This window comes from Pongo pygmaeus, chromosome 3 (assembly GCF_028885625.2).
Source record: "Pongo pygmaeus isolate AG05252 chromosome 3, NHGRI_mPonPyg2-v2.0_pri, whole genome shotgun sequence".
Lineage (NCBI taxonomy): Eukaryota > Metazoa > Chordata > Mammalia > Primates > Hominidae > Pongo > Pongo pygmaeus.
Window position 1 is genome coordinate 198,273,576 of NC_072376.2, and position 16,988 is coordinate 198,290,563.

The 16,988-nt window shown below is 44.2% G+C and overlaps 1 long non-coding RNA gene across 3 annotated transcripts; it reads right to left on the bottom strand.

Moving 5' to 3' along the window:
* Positions 1-2,029: 2,029 nt before the first annotated feature.
* Positions 2,030-10,334, bottom strand: LOC129034670 (uncharacterized). Of its 3 annotated transcripts, none has more exons than XR_010126191.1 (4): positions 10,129-10,334; positions 8,672-8,770; positions 6,207-7,625; positions 2,030-3,053 (listed from the first exon to the last, which is right to left on the bottom strand). It is a non-coding gene; the product is annotated as an uncharacterized LOC129034670 (long non-coding RNA). The 3 variants fall into 3 exon arrangements; XR_008501969.2 differs by having other exon boundaries at positions 6,194-7,625; XR_008501970.2 differs by lacking the exons at positions 8,672-8,770; positions 10,129-10,334 and adding an exon at positions 8,167-8,193 and having other exon boundaries at positions 6,194-7,625.
* Between the last annotated feature and the right edge of the window lie 6,654 nt (positions 10,335-16,988).

A 16,988-nucleotide genomic window follows, 5' to 3' on the forward strand; every position in this document is an offset into this window, starting at 1 on the left:
TGTACTGAACATGTACAGGCTTTTTCTTGCCATTATTCCCTATGCAAACAGTATAACAACTATATACATAGGATTTATATTGAATTAGATATTGTAAGTAATTTAGAGTTGATTTAAAGTATATGGGAAGGGGGCTGGGCATGGTGGCTCACGCCTGTAACCCTAGCACTTTGGGAAGCTGAGGTGGGTGGGTCACTTGAGGTCAGGAGTTCGAGGTAAGTCTGGCCAACATGGTGAAACTAGTCTCTACTAAAAATAGAAAAAAAAATAGCTGGGCATGGTGGCATGTGCCTGTAATCCCAGCTACTTGGGAGGCTGAGACAGGAGAATTGCTTGAACCTGGGAGGTGGAGGCTGCAGTGAATTGAGATCGTGCCATTGCACTCCAGCCTGGGAGACAGAGCTAGACTCCGTCTCAAAAAAAAAAAAAAAAAAATGTATACAGGAAGATGTAAGTAGGTTCTATGTAAATCGTAGGCCATTTTCTATCAGTTAGTTGAGCATCGCAAATGTTGGTATCCTGGGGTGGAAGGTGCCGGGGGTCCTGGAACCATTCCCCTGTCATACTGAATGGAGAAAAATTTACAGCATGTTTTCAGTGCCACTATATTATAAAAGCTTACATGATACTTTCATAGGATAGAAAAAATATTAAATTATTAACACAATGAATTTAAAAAAAACAGCACTATAGCCACAAAAATCACTCAGGAAAACATCTGCTTTGATTCATTGTACTACTCCCCGTCATACTGACCAAGGCCTGTGGAGGTTTCCCTGTGGAGGTTTCCCTGTGGAGGGAGGTTTCCCTGTGGAGGGAGGTTTCCCTGTGGAGGTTTCTGTTTACCACAACTGCGGCACAGCCCCCAGACCAGGGTCCAAACATGGTGTAAGTTTCACTGGCTGTGCTCTGGATTTTTTATGCCATTCTGGATAAATCATGCAAATTTGGAGGAATTTGGACTATTTCAAATGTTGCCCATTCTGAAATTGAGCAATCTCCAGTAGTATTTTATTGCTATTTTACATAGCATTATTTAAAATTTGCATGATTCAAATTTGCCTGAAATGTGAGTGTATTGTTCAAATGACAGCATCTTAACAGAGCAAACAGCATTCAAATGACCTCCATATCAGTGGAATAAAGGTGGGAACAACTGACTTGCAGGGGGCTGGCTAATGGGAGAAGCACTTTTTGAAGGACGAACATTTTGAATATGTTGAATAAAAATACATTTTGAGTATGTCTGAATAGAGAGTGATTTGGAATGTGCTGAATAGAAGACATATTCTAATTCTATAATATACCACTTCTTTGGTACCACTGGAAATGGCTCAATTTCAGAATCAATAGTTCTGACTGCTGCACTTTAGAAAGGACTTTGGATGATTTCTTTTTTGAAAAGCTGTGCCATTGTCATCCTTTGGTTTTCACTCAGAGGCATGATAAACACCCAGGGTGCCTCAAAGAGTAAGGAATTCTGCCTCAAATTCCTGAGAGCCCCAGAGTTTGGATCTGCTTTGTCAAGCACAGCGCATGAATTATGCAATATTTTTCAATAACTAAAAGTAACCATTAATATCTGCCTGAAAGAAGCTTGACCTGGGAGTATTATCTTTGGTTGCCAGAGGATACATTCAATCCTTTTTGGTGTTTGTTTGAATAATGGAATAGACAGTTTAGGTTGCTTAGCTGAACACAGAGCACATTTTTATCCTGAAAGGGAAATTAGAAATCCTGACTTTAAAACAAAGACAGGATTCCTTCTCTGCTTGGATCAGCACATTAATCAGCTAATAAACAAATATTTATTAAGTTCCTGCAATGAAACCTCTGACTCTCCTGCTCAATAACTTTCGACAAATTCTCTAATATCCTGGCAAAGAAAATATTTTCTCTGCCAAGTCATCTTAAAACATGTTTATTTTTCCATTTCATCTTTGAACAAACTAAAGGTGTTTCATTATTTTGACCCATAGAGATGGGTTATTCAATTTCATGTCTCTTTGCAGTTCTAAGTTACACAGCCTTCGGTCAGCAAAACGAATTTATTTTTCCATGTTGAAAAAGATAGACTCATAAGATAAGATCACCTACCTAATGATTCCAAAATCTGATTTGCGCGTTAAAATCACATGGGGAACCTATCGATGTATAATCAAATGCTAGCTAATTTGCCGTTAGTCCAAATTTCATTTTAGGGACCAATGACTTCATTTTACAGGCAGGGAAGTTGAAGGTAACACAATTTGTGGCAGAGTTGGCCAAGAGACCCCAAATCTCCTCCCAGCTTACAGTCCTGTTTTCATTCTACTGAACCTTCCCTTACATGCAACAACTTCCAAGATTAAAGAGATAAATATCTGTCAATGAAATTTTAAATGGATTTTTGGACATATCTCTTCTATTTGTTTCCCCTGAATTTCTACTCTCTATGAGTACATTGGATGTCAAGTTCCTTAATAGCAAGAACCTTTATGAAAAGTGACCAACAGCACAAAATCCTATACTAAGTACTGGTCGGAACAAACTTCGAAGACCCAGTTTCATCCATTAGGAGCTTATTTACCCAGCATTTACTGAAGGCTCACTCGGTGCATACTCTCTGCTAGGCTCTCTGGGGATATAAGAATTTTAAATAGATGTGCTTCAAAGGAACGTGCAGTCTCATCGAACAGAGAGGACCCAAACATACAAAAAGGTAACTTAACCAATTTGTGCAATAATAGCTCTTGTCTCTGGGTGTTTTAGTTAAAGTAGCTGCTGTAACCCAAAAACTCCCAAATGTGTAGTAGAAATTCCTGATGGGTGGGTAGTTTTCCTCCAGGTGGTGACTCAAGGCTCCAGTCTCTTTCCATCTTTTAGCTCTCTCATCTTCAACACGTGGTTCCCGGGGCCATTGTGTTTTTTTGTATCAAGTTGATAGAAGGGACACAGCAGTGGGGAATCCCCTTCTTTGGGAGGTGAACCATCTTCTTTCTTTTCTTTCACACTCTATTGGCACTATTTCACACTTAACTGCAAAGGAGGTGAGAGTGCAATGTGCTGTTCTCCTAGACGAGAAAACGGAAATAGAAGAGAAACTCATTAGTTACCCCACAAGGGGCTTTGGTGTTCTTATCAGTAAAAGAGATGCTTGTGAATGCTCTAACATTCTCTTCTAGGTGGGGCTTCCCTTGGGCCCCAGAGGACCTCATCTGGAGATCATTGTGGGTGAAAGGAAATCATTCTGGAGAGCATTCTAGGTTAAAGGAAAGAGTTGTGCAAAGAAGAGGAAGGGATGTGAAATAGCAGGCATGGTGAGCCTGAGGCCAGTGTTCAACTGCAATGACAGGTGATGTGGAGAAATGGGACCAAGGCTATATATATTTGTTGGTGTTGGCTTGTGGTGGGCTTGAATACCAGGCTAAGGAATTTTACCAACATTTTAGGATAAAACCAAAACTCGTTTAGACTTATAAAGTTGGGCAAGGGCTTTTTAAAACCCAGCCCTAGTTTGCTGTTCTCTGGGCGCTATTCAGTTCCTAGTATTGACTGCCAGCTTCTCAGAAGATAGCAGCAATGAATCTGGCAGCTGGAACGTGTGTCTGTCCTCTCTGCCTACCCCAGGAGATTGTGTCTGCACATGTCTGTTGTTGGACTCTGGGTGAGTTTTCAATTATTGGTTGACAGTGTTTTAAGATGGTTAGAGTCCATCAAGCAAGAGTGCTTGCTTCATGGTCCTCTCCTAGCTGAATCAGCTCTAAGGTGATCCTCCTTAACCACGAGGAAGCTCCCAGCTGAGTTTCCCATCCAACCTTGGTAACTCTGCAAGGCCTTACAGCAAGTGTTCTGCACACTAATTTCCCCGGCCTCCTTTTCTTCTACTTTTCTTCCGATTTGTTTTTAATATCTTATTACAGTATAAAATTTTATAAACCAATACTTATAAATGTAATAAAGAAAAGCAAACAAATGCTAGCATACCATCTTGAAGCCTGTTCTAATGAAATACAATATGCATAGGTAAATATATAAAAATAAACGACATTGCTATTGAATCCAAAGAGAACTTGGCCAGCCTGTCTGCCCATGACGTTTTTTAACCCAAGTGAACCAGTAGCTGAGTGGGAATGTCAGGCTCTCTTCCTGGACTGTGTGGTGACTGCCTTCCTACGCATGCCTTCCTAGGCCATGGAACCACAAGGGACAGAGGTCTTAAATGGGTTCCGCTTTGTGGCCAGGCAATAGGACCTAACCTCACCAACAGAATTACCATTAACACACACATAAAAATGAATGTCTTCTTTTTTGTAGGACGGGGAGGGGCAGAGAGAGGATCATTTACAAAACAGATTAAGAACGGGAAAGCCTGTTTTTAAAAATAGTGTCAAAATAGGGAAGTTCTTCCCTGCAAGCGTGTGCACAGCCACTCTTGCTAATATGGTAACAAGATTCCACCCTTTCCTTCCTGAGACCAGGTCATGCGGAGAATTTAGTGAGTAGATATTTTTTGAGGATTCTTTTTGGCTCTTTCATGGGCCCCTCACAGTCCTGACGTGGGTGACCACCCAGAGATGACTGTGAGGAGATGTCACAGGATTCTCTGGCCAGATGGAATAGTGCTGGATGTACGCATGCATACCTGCCACTTCCACATGTATAGTGCTTTTTTTCTGATTATGCAACTAATGTGTGCTTACTGTAAAAAAAATTATGAAAAATTTAGAAAAGATAAAAACTATTCCTCACCCCATCTTCCAGAGACAAACTATACTTCACACATCTCTTTCCTGCTTTTACATGTATACATATATCTCACCACAATGCACTATCATTTCCTGTATATATATATATATGTAGGAAAGAGATGTATTAAGATGTATTACAAATGTATAACATTATATATGTCTTTTGTCATCTGCTTTTTTTATATTCAATTTTATATCATGAGATTTTTGACCATCTCACTGAAAAATCTTGAAGGACGTTATTGGTGAAGACTGATATAAGTGGATGATGATTTCCCCAGCCATCTCATGTTGCTGACCATTTCAGTTGTTTCCAGTTTTAAATGCAACAGGACAGAGCGTCATGTCAGTAGCTAAGCTTCTGGAACACACCTAAAGGAAGCATGTTGCTGGGTGCCCTGCTCTGATCCCCTTGGGGAAACGCTGAGGATGGATTTGATTTCAAATACTGTAAATCAGGCCAGGCGTGGTGGCTCACGCCTGTAATCCCAGCACTTTGGGAGGCTAAGGCGGGTGGATCACCTGAGGTCAGGAGTTTGAGACCAGCCTGGCCAACATGGCGAAACCCCGTCTCTACTAAAAATATAAAAATTACCCAGGCATGATGGTGTGCCTCTGTAGTCCCAGCTACTTGAGAGGCTGAGGCATGAAAATCGCTTAAACCCTGTGAGGTGGAGGTTGCAGTGAGCCGAGATCATGCCACTGCACTCCAGCCTGAGCGACAGAGGAAGACACTGACTCCAAAAAAAAAAAAAGCCACAGTATGGGCTTTTTTTTCTATGCACATATGTCAGCAAGCCCATTCATTGACTGTCAGGTAGCATCTACATATAATGGAATACTATTCAGCCTTTAAAAGGAATGCCATTTGGATATATTCTACACCTTGAATGAACCTTGAAAACATGCTAAGTGAAATAAGCCAAATACAAAAGGAAAAACATTATATGATTCCCTTTGAGTATCTGAGATACCTAGAGTAGTCAAATTCAAAGACAGAAAGTAGAGCAGAGGTTGCCAGGGGCTGCGGGGGTTGGGGGGAAAGGGGAATATTGCTTAATGGGTACAGAGTTTGTGTTTGGAATGATGAAAAGTTCTGGAAATCAGTGGGGTAATGGTTGCACAACATCGTGAATGTGCTTACTGCCACTGAACTGTGTACTTGAAAATGGTTAAAATGGTCACTCTTATGTGCATCTTTTTGCAATTTTTAGAAAGCCACAGCAGATTTACAACACAGGAGGGTAAACACTAAGGTTCCGCCTAAAGGCTTGGTCCTCCTCGTGGCCCTGGATGACCTCATCCCCCTTGAGGGGGACGCCCAGGGACTTTCCCACCCTTCTGAACCCGGCCTTCTCATTCTCTGATTTTCATCCAGGCTCCCCTATTCCAGCACAGCCTCTATTTCCTCAGGTGTCTCATAAGTTCACCCCCAACCTCTGAAGAGCTCCACCCCTTCTCACAGGGCAAGCTCACTCCTCGGTTCTTCTTCCCTTCCAGGGCTTCTATTCTTATCCCGAGTTTCCAGCTTCAGCCAGGTGCCCAGGGATGCTTGCTGTGGCCGGATCCAAAGGCCTCGGTGGGAGGAAACAACGCAGCTCTCTGGGGGACCAGGCATCCCCCAGTCGGGTTTCCTTTTCAGCATCTGCCTGGAGGGCTGCAGGCCGGCTGGGTATTTTCATAGCTGATCTACTCAAACAAACACATCTCTTAAAGACAAATGTTGGTTATGTTCTCTGGAGACGCTAGAGTCTAAGTCCACATCGGGGAATTTCCCCACTAGCCAGGCACCTGTTCTGCTCTTGAAGTCAGCCGGTCCCCATCCCTGGGCAGAGGAGCTTTCGGTTTCTGACGTTCTCCTCCTGAGGCTGCTGGAATCACAGAAAGACCTCATTCCCCGTTAATGTCAGCTTGCCCATCCCCTGCGTGTGGTCTCAAGACCTTGGAGCTCTTTCTTAGAACAGATGGGTGGGGGCGGGGGGCAGGGCGGGGGTGACAGTTTCTTCTGTCATATAAACATAAAAACTTCAGCAATGGTGTCTGATTGTGTCAAGGCTGAGACCCAGATATGCTGGAATGCGAACACAGAGACAGTCCTGTTGTGCTGGTGTGGGGGAGGTTAAGGGACATCAGACCAGCTGTTGAGCCACACCCTTTATTTGCCAAAAGCGCTATGGGGAAAAACTGGAATCCTGTCGAAAGCTTGCACATATTCTGACACATGCAGATATGTCTTATGGGCTTAGCAGGCCCCGACAGAGGCAGGGATTGAGCACGAGGTTCGGGAATGTCTAACTCCCCACAGGCGAAGAAGGAAGAAGGCTGAAGGAGCCATGCTCACAGCAGGACGGGCCCTGGGCCCGGGGTGTCTGGAAAGCTGTGGGTGACGTGCCCTGACTCACCCCCATGGTGGAGCCCAGCACTTCAGGAGGGAGAATACTTGTAAAGAATTAAATTAGAATGCTTTGCCTGGGAGGTGGAGTCAGCAGCATAAGGAGCCTGCTAAAAGGGCGAGGGCAGAGAGTAGTGAGAAGTTTCTATACAGGCTGGAGATCCCTGGAAGCCAGTGGCGGTGGAGTGAGAGAGGAGAGAACAGACATGTCAAAGGCCAGGGGCCATCGCTGGTGGCTGGACTAGGTGAGCAGCTCAGTGTTAGGGGGGTAGGTGGCCTCCATGGGAGCAGCTGAGGGCAGGAGGATGACCAGGGCCGCAGGAAGCAGCTGGGTTATTTGCAGACAGCTCCCACCTGGGCTGCATCCATCACCCATGCACTGTCTTATCCTCAGAGACGCAGGCCAAAAACGATTGCTTCTTTTCAGTGGCTACATTTTGAATCAGGTGACGCTTGACAAAAATGAAACATCCTGCTCTTCTTCACCCTACCTGCATTTTCACCTACCCAAACAAACAAAAGCAAAAATAAAACAAGACAATAATAGCAATGAGGCAGAGGAAAGACCGAGTCCCATCCTACAAGAAGGGAGGCCTCTGTCTCCCCCCAGCCACTCCTATCACCCCAGATCATCGCTGCCTAAATGCTGCCTTCACCATCTCAGCCCAAGACACTGTGCTCTTGACATTTTAATCATTGGGATCATTATGTCATTTCTTTGGCAATCGAAAGCAATGTTCCTGCTCCTGTGTGGGTTTGAACAAACAGCCCAAGGGGAGAAATAATGAATTCTTAGAGAAGAAAAAGTCTGTTTCTCATCTCAAGCACCTGGAAGGCTAAGGTGGGAGGATTGCTTGAGGTCAGGAGTCCGAGGCTGCAGTGAGCTATGTTCACACCACTGCACTCCAGCCTGGGTAAGACAGTGAGACCCTGTCTCAAAAAAAAAAAAAATCCTGTAAGCAATGAGACACACAAGGAGTAATCCAGCACACAGGGTCTTAGCACACACCCCAGCCTGCACACTCCGCAACCTTCTGCTCTTACCTCAGTGTCACAAGGCGTGGCTTGAGCAGCTCTTGCCCAGACAGTTAAAAAGCAGGTGTAACATAGTGACCCCCAAGGGACCCAAGGGTGCTCATTGTTTGCAGGAGAGGAAAGAACAGAGAGAGCCTGAACGTTCCCAGAATTGCATTGCTCACTAGCCAAGCTGTGGCTTCCTTGGCACATGTAGCTGGCATGGGCTCCGTCCACAAGCAGGCCTGGCTGAGCAGAAGGCAGCTTCCAGGAACTCCAGGGTACAGTTATTGTGTTGCTCCAACAGGTGCCCAGGCCAATACCAACGTGGGGCCTGAAGCTGCCTGCCCACTCCTCTCTGCCCTCTCAACCCTGACCGACGGCCACCCTCACAGCAGGATGGGCCAAAGGGTCATGGGACAAGCCACAAATGCAGTTGACATAGCCTGGGTACATCATGCACAGCAGGATCCACTCTGTTCCACCATCAAAGACCCCTGCCTCCTAATTGGGCTTAAGAGCGGGCAGGACGCACCTGTGCTTCAGTAGTGCAGCTCCTGTAATGGCTGGATTGCCACATGCTGGGATCTCAGTACAGCTGCCCAGATGTCCTAAGCATGTTTTAGTCATCTTTCTAGAGAAGATAGAGACTGTGGTTATAGTAACAGGAAAAGTATGAAACATGGGAAAGTACCAGGATGTCCCCTCATGGACTGTCACTACTGGCCATCACTACAGAACTTTTATTCATTGTTTCATTGTTTTTAAAACGTGCATATGTGCAAGGCCTTAGATCTTTCTGCTATGAGTCCCTCTTCATTGACTTGGGACCACAGACTTGGGGTAGACAGCTCACTGTCATGCTGGATGAGGGCATGGCTCAGGCACCGTGGCTTATCGTTTGGGCTGAGGACAGATGTAGCTTTCACTGAACTCTCTTTCAGTGCACCAGTGCAGTTTTGGGTAGCGGGGACGTAGAAGTGTGCCCAGAAGGGCTGAAGACATTTTGCTTTTTTTGTTTTTGTTTTTGTTTTGAGACGGATCTTGCTCTGTCACCCAGGCTGGAGTGTAGTGGTGCAATCTCGGCTCACTGCAACCTCCTCCTAATGGGGCCAAGTGATTCACCTACTTCAGCCTCTCAAAGTGCTGGAATTACAGGCATGAGCCACTGTGCCTGGCCCAAAGATGTTTTTTAAAGAGAAATAGAGGGAAGAGCAGCTGCCATAGGGAATGGAAATGTGGGAGAAGAGAGGCTATTTAAGAGGATTTGTTTCTTTTTTTGAGATGGAATTTCACTCTGTCGCCCAGGCTGGAGTGCAGTGGCGCAATCTCAGCTCACTGCAACCTCTGCCTCCCAGGTTCAAGCGATTTTCCTGCCTCAGCCTCCTGAGTGGCTGGGATTACAGGCAAGCGCCACCATGCCTGGCTAATTTTTGTATTTTTAGTAGAGATGGGGTTTCACCATGTTGGTCAGGCTGGTCTCGAACTCCTGACCTCAGGTGATCTGCCCGCCTCGGCCTTCCAAAGTGCCGGGATTACAGGCGTGAGCCACTGCCCACCACCCGAGGATTTTTTTTTTTTTTTTTTTTGAGACAGAGTCTGGCTCTGTCACCCAGGCTGGAGTGCAGTGGTGCAATCTCAGCTTACTGCAACCTCCACCTCCTGGGGTCAAGCGATTCCCCTGCCTCAGTCTCCAGAGTAGCTGGGATTACAGGCACCTGCCACCACGCCCAGCTAATTTTTGTATTTTTAGTAGAGACGGGGGTTTCACCATGTTGGTCAGGCTGGTCTCGAACTCCTGACCTCCAGTGATCCGTGGCCTCGGCCTCCCAAAGTGCTGGGATTCCAGGTGTGAGCCCCTCTGCCCGGCCCGCTTAAGAGGATTTTGAAGGGGATTTAGTGATTCCCTGTTCCATGTGACCAAGAAATCACCATCAAAAATCGATATATGTTTTGTCGTAACAAGGAGATACACAAAGGGATAGCGACTACCTCTGCCTCAGGAGTCAGCAAGTACTTCACTCAAGAACTGATCTTGAAGGATGGGTGAGAATTTTCTAGAATGAAAAAGATGGATAGGTTAGTGTGTCTCAAAAGCAAGCCCAGGACAGATGCTAGTGGTTACATTTTCACTGGTCTGAAACGACATGAGAAAAATAAAGGCCAGGTAGGAAGCTTTTCAAAAAGCTAAATTTATCCGATTGAAAGGAACTTAGGTTTGGGACGACGTACTTTCTACTTTTGGAGTGTTGCTGTTTTTCTTTCTCTTATGAAATCAAGCTGAATATAGATGATACTATCTATATTATCATTTACATTCTCTCTTACTTAGCCTAATAAAAACATCACATTTCCCACATTTTTTAAAAAAGGTACTGACCTTTGAAATGCAGAGGTCTGAGGGCTACCGTAGCACACTCTAAGCCAAGGTGCTGATGGTGCAGGCTGCCCCGCTGGGCAGGCCATGGTGCATGTGGAGAACTGGGAGGAAGCCAGAGTACGTGGAAGATGGGACAGAGCAGTGGTTTAGGGTTAGATGGAGGACAGTCTTTCACAGGGACCTTGGACTTCATCCTTTGGGAATGATTAGGGGTTTATAAATGAAGGAGAGAGTAGATTATATTTTACTGGAACCCAGGAAGATTAACTTTGGTTCCAGTAAAGTAGTGGACTGGAGAAGAAAGAGATGAGACAAAAAGACCAAGACCACTGATGCAATTTTCCAGGGATAAGACGAGGGCATTCATTATGATCGGGGCGATACAGACAAGGAAACCAAGCAAGATTCGAGAAACTCCTAGGACAGCATTGGCCTCAAAGACATTCGTGTGATGAATGCTTTAGAGCACTGTCAACTCACAGACACAACCAATATGTATATTGTGTTATACAACCAGTATATCTGAGGAGATCTCAGAGCTGAGTCTTAAAGACTGATTAGTCCTTCGGGCCTACAAATCCTAGTTCCTGAGCCAACTCAAACAGTAAAGAGCACTGGGGTACCACCCGTTCTTAGTGCCACCTAAGAACGTAGGCCTTCGGGTCCACTGGCCAGTACATGAATCTGACACTTTTAAAAATAGGAGATGATAGATTTAAAAGACTCTGGGGTGGGGGGAGGTCAGGCAATTTAAAAGAACAGAATGGATTTGCAAGTATAGATGAGAAACTACAATGAACACTCGGCCTCAGTGAGAGGGCTGCAATAGGGAATGCTGGTGACTGTGGCAAACTCAAGCTCATGTGCCCTACCTAAAGGGGGTAGCTGCCATTCTACACCAGCTAACTCTTGCCATATAGGAATGGAACCAGATTTTTGAAATTTTGAACAAAGCTGGAAATCTGAATTTTTGTTTTCTGCTAGTTCAAGTTTTGAAACACAACAGCCACACCGTGTGAGTTGAAACCAATTTTGTTGGCAAGCTGAATTTGTTCCACTGACCTCCAACCTTATACCTTTGGCCCAGGGATTAGATAACTATTAGGCTAATACACAAGACCTCATAGCAGAAAGAGAAACATGAAGATAGGTGGTGATAGAGGTGAGATATGAATCATCTGTTAGAAGAAAGAAAAGAGTATGAGTCATTTTTTAACTTAAAATGAATACATCGCTATTCATAATTCTCCACTTCTGTTACCAGAGGATGTAATAATGGGTTTTGGAAAACAGACAGCACTTGTAACCATCAAGCGATGCCATTGCCATTGTCACATTTGTCTTTCACAGTTGTTTTATACGAAGGAAGAACAGGTATTGTTATCCTCATTGGCTGTTGAGAAAATGGAGGCATGGTGAGGCCTGCAGTTCCCTAAAATCACTGAGTGGTAGTGGCGGGGCTGAGTCTAGAACTTTGTCTACTATCACCACCTCTGGCATCGGCCTACACAGCCACTTGTGAACAGGCCCTCTTAGAACAGGACATTTCAGCAGCTGCTGGTCTCTGAAAGTGCCAGAGAACCTCAGCGCAAGGAGGCAAGGTGGGAGAGAAGTTGCAGAAAGCACCGCAGATGCTCCTGGGAATGCTCACCGTCCCACGCTTGCCCACGGCCCCAGCAGAGGCAGGACCGTGGATACCAATCCAGGAGTGTGAAGAACAGCATCTCTTGTCTGCACAATCCCTCAGCGGCTCCGCTGGGGACATTACTGCACTCAGTTTTTCTCACCTGCAACTTGTCGAACAGCATTCTCTTTTTGTCTTCATCGCTATTTTCATCGGAATTTGGAAGGAGCTATAGCTTATAAACACAAAATGGCAAAACAAAAAAATTTTAAAAAGAATTTGGAAGGGGCTGGATTTAGGACTGCTGGGTTGTTTCTTAGATTCCTAACTTTGGGGTGACTTATTTTGAAAGTCACTTTATTGGGGCTATTCCCAATACTTGCATTCACCTTTGCAGACTAGTGTGAAAACATATATAATATTTGGAAAATATGCATACACTTAAGCAATGATTTTTAAATGTACACTTGGGAAACTTGTATAAAATCTGAGAAATGAGTAAAACATCAAGGAGGCAGAATATTATAGTAGTTTAGAGTAGGGATGCCAGGGCATGGGTTTAAACCCTGGATTTATCATCTTCTAGTTGGATGACCATGGAAATATACTTTCCTCCAGCTTCCAAATACATTTATCTATGTTATAATACCATTAGGAGGTTATATGATGTACAAGTAGGTTACCTGGGAAACAGACTGAATGAAGATTAGCCTGCAAGATTTTTATTGGGGGGTGCTTTTGGGATCTACTCCTTGTGGGGGAAGGCAAAGAAGCAAATTTGGACAGAGGGAGAAACTGGATTGCAATTTAGTTTCATCAAAGGCCTCAGCTAACCCCATGAGAAGCTCTGAGCTAGTAGAACCTTTCAGAGTTATCCTGAGTGGGGATGAGGGGACCCTATCTTTAAATTCCCATGTGGATACAATGTCTTTGGGTACAAGCTGCCTCTGGGAAGGCAGTAAGTCTCAGGCAAAGTGGCTTCCTCCAGCCCAGAGCAACTCCTCAGGGGGACTGAGACTTGAGGGCTGTTTGCAGCCATCATGCCTGGCAGCTGGGGGAATAAGTCCTTCATTCAGAAATGAAAAACTGGGCAATGCAACCTAGCTGTCACTACAGTGAGACAATCTACACACCAGTCCACACACCATTTCTCACATGCATGGAAGTATAGTAGAATCGATTGATGCATGATAACTTTCAAGTATTAAGGTCATTTCCTTACTTTCAAAGCACAAACAAAAATAGTGCATAATCAGAGAATAATGGAATCATACAAGCTGGGAGGCATTTTAAGGTTTATCTCCTCCAATTGCTTTATTTAAAGATGAAGAACAGAAAAATTTAATGACTTGCCCTAGGTCATGGCAGAGTCTAGATTTAAATTCAGGCCATTGGGCTTCAAGTTCAGTGCCCCCTCCACCATATTACGATAAAACACGTTATAGGCCAGGCATGGTGGCTCACGCCTGTAATCCCAGCTCTTTGGGAGGCTGAGGTGGGCAGATCACCTGAGGTTGCGAGTTCGAGACCAGCCTGACTAACATGGAGAAACCCCGATCCCTACTAAAAATACAAAATTAGCCAGGTATGGTGGTGCATGCCTGTAATGCCAGCTACTCAGGAGGCTGAGGCAGGAGAATTGTTTGAACCCAGGAGGCGGAGGTTGCGATGAGCTGAGATGGCGCCATTGCACTCCAGCCTGGGCAACAAGAGCAAAACTCTGTCTCAAAAAAAAAAAAAAAAAAGAAATTGTAATGGGAATAGCAAATAGATTTCATCTTTTATGCCGACTCTAATGAATTGGTAGTGACTGCCTAGATTAATATGTTGAGAAGGAGAATCACATTAGAGGTTTAATAGAACCTAGACCCTCAGTCTGGGTTCTATAAACTCTTTGGCTCAGAGATGAACACAAAAACGCCAAATGAGTTGAAAATGAGATTTCTAGAGAAAAGTGGACCACTATCCTAGAAGAGAAAATGCCAGACTTGGTTTAAGTTAAGCTTTAAATCTAGCTGGATTGCTTTTCTCTCCATGGAAGATGGTTCTTTGAGTTATATTCCCTCTTTCCTCATATGCAAAGCCATGGCGTTTTACCACATATTCATGGAAGCTCTTTACAGCTATCCTTTGAGTGTATCCAGAAATCCCTATTGATGAGATGAGTAATCTGGGTTGTGTCCTGGGGCCACTGAGAAGGCTGAGAGACATTTCCAGATGCCTGGGTGATTGCATGAAGGTGAGCGAGGGCACCCATCCTCATCCTTGTTCCACACGGCGATGGGAGGCATGGACTCCAGAGTTAAAGCCTACTGGAAGAAGACTGAAAAATATTTTTACCGTACCAAAAATATAAATTTTAAAAATTTACCATTTTAACCCATTTCAAGTGTACATTTCAGCGGTGTTATGTCCATTCACAATGTTGCACCAGCATCACCATCCATCTCCAGAACTTTTGCATCATCTCAAACAGAAACTCTGTACCCATTAAACAACTCCCAGTGCCCACTTTGCCCTAGCCCCTGATAACCATTTCTATCTCTGTGAATTTACCTATTCTAGGTGCATCATATGAGTGGAAACATAAAATATTTGTCCTTTTGCATCTGGCTTCTTTAATTTAGGATAATGTTTTCAAGGGTCATACGAGTTGGAGCAGGTATTTGTACTTCATTGCTTTTTAAGGCTGAACAATGTTCCATTGCATGGGTAGACCACATTTTGCTTATCTATTCATCTGTGGATGAACACTTGTGTTTCTTCCCTTTTGGCTATTGTGAATAATGCTGCGATGAACGTTGGTGTGGGAATAATACTTTTTGCACCCAGTTCCTGCTTGAAACCTTAGAATCATGACAACCTTAGAGGCTACATAGCGCAGCTTCTCATGTTGTAGAGAAGGGAACGATGGCCCAAAAACACCAAACCTCTCACCAGTGACAGCCCTAAAAGAAGGCACCAAGGCCATGGGATCTAAAATTTGGGTTCACCATTTGGTTGAATCTTGGTAAAATGAATTCACCATTTTCGACAATCCATGTTCAGCACAGTTTCTGGCAGATAGGTATCATATGTCTTTAAAATAACATAACTTACTTTTACTAGATAGCCAGTTTTGTCAAACCAAGTGGTCCAGTTATGTATTGTTTTATATCAAAGTACCCTAAAATTACCATAGAACAGCAACTATTTTGTTATGCTCGCCAATGCTTTAAATCAGAAATTTAGGTCAGAAACAGTGAGGATTCCTTGTCTCTTTTCCACAGTGACCTGAATCCCAGCTAGGGAAACTCAAATAGCTAGAAGCAACTGGTACTGGAACAGCTGGTACTGGAACAGCTGGTACTGGAACCACCTGAAGGTGTCTTTACTCATATGTCTCATGCCTGTGTCAGGATGCCTCCAAGCCACCATGGCCCAGCTTGGACTGTTGATCATAAACCCACAATTGACCTTTCCACATAATATTGAGCTTCCACACAGCATAGTGAAATCAGGGTACTCATACTTCTTACTTGGCAGCTCATGGCTCTAAAAATGAGGATTCAAGTCAACAAGGCAGAAATAGCTTGATTTTTCATGATCTAGCCTCGGCAGTCACATGAGATCATTTTCTCTCTATTAGTCAAATATACACATGCCTGCCCATTTTCAAAGGGAGGGAACGTAAGCCCCACCTCTCATGAAGAAAGCATTAATGAATTTGTGGCTATAATTTAAAACCATAACACTTAGTAAATATTGTCCCCTTGAAGTGGCCCTGTTGGGATGCCTTTTTGGAAAGCCAACTAGACTCTGCAGAATATCCTTTGGACTTGCTGCTGGTGGTGAGTCTTCACCTTTGAAGGTAGAGCTGACTTGGGGGAACTCGAGTGATGGAGGGAGATGGATCTCTGGACATTCATGAATCACTTAGTGGAATACCAGTATGTGCTGGGCACTAGGGAGAAGTACATCAATCTAGGGCTCAATTTTTAGTTAAAAACAAACAAACTTGAAGGGTGATTCCAGAAACTAATCAGATTGTCTTGTATGTCTAGTGATCAAATACTAGATTTTCCAAAGTACTACCTTAAAGCAACATTTATATCTTGAGCAATAACTGTGCCTTCACCCTACCCCAGCCCACGTCTGTGAAAGGCGGCCATCTTGTGGATAGGTAAGTTCTGGTGTGTTTGTTAAAAACAGCATCTCTCATGATTATGTAAATCATACTCTTCAGGGAGGCAGCAAGTTAACTGGACAAGAAGGATGTGATTCTGTGTGTTTTCTTCTGGATTTATCCAAATGGAGCTGGGTAACGGGAAACATGGACTGCGTGTTCTTTTACTCAAGCAAATCACACCAGATCTGTGATTTGTTCTCATGCTAAGGGTTGCACAGACTTCCTGAACACGGCCTTGGGACTCTTGTGTTTTAGGTAAGAATGCCTGTTCTGCCGACATTGGCCCTGGTGGCCTCACTTCCTGTCTATTTGGAGCTCTGTCCTAGAGGGCTGTCATGTTACTAAGGCAGCCAGCAGTCCTCTGTGAAATGTTCCTAACCTTTCCTGTGGAAACACAGACAATTTGTGTCTGTGCTGTGTGATCCAACTTTTTACGTTAGCCCATAGAATTTTAGCAGTGCTCAGGTTGAAGAGGCTAATTTCTACCTCCCAAACTAAGTGATACCCCAGAAGACAGACCAATGGGCAGAGTGTACAGGGATGGTAAACCCACACTTCCTGCCCCACCCTAAAAGTACTTGTCATCCCTGTGCTTTTCAAGAGAGCCCAGACTACCTCACACCTTATGCCTGACTGGTCCAAAGATCCACCTCTCCAGGAGAACTGTTTAATTTGACTAT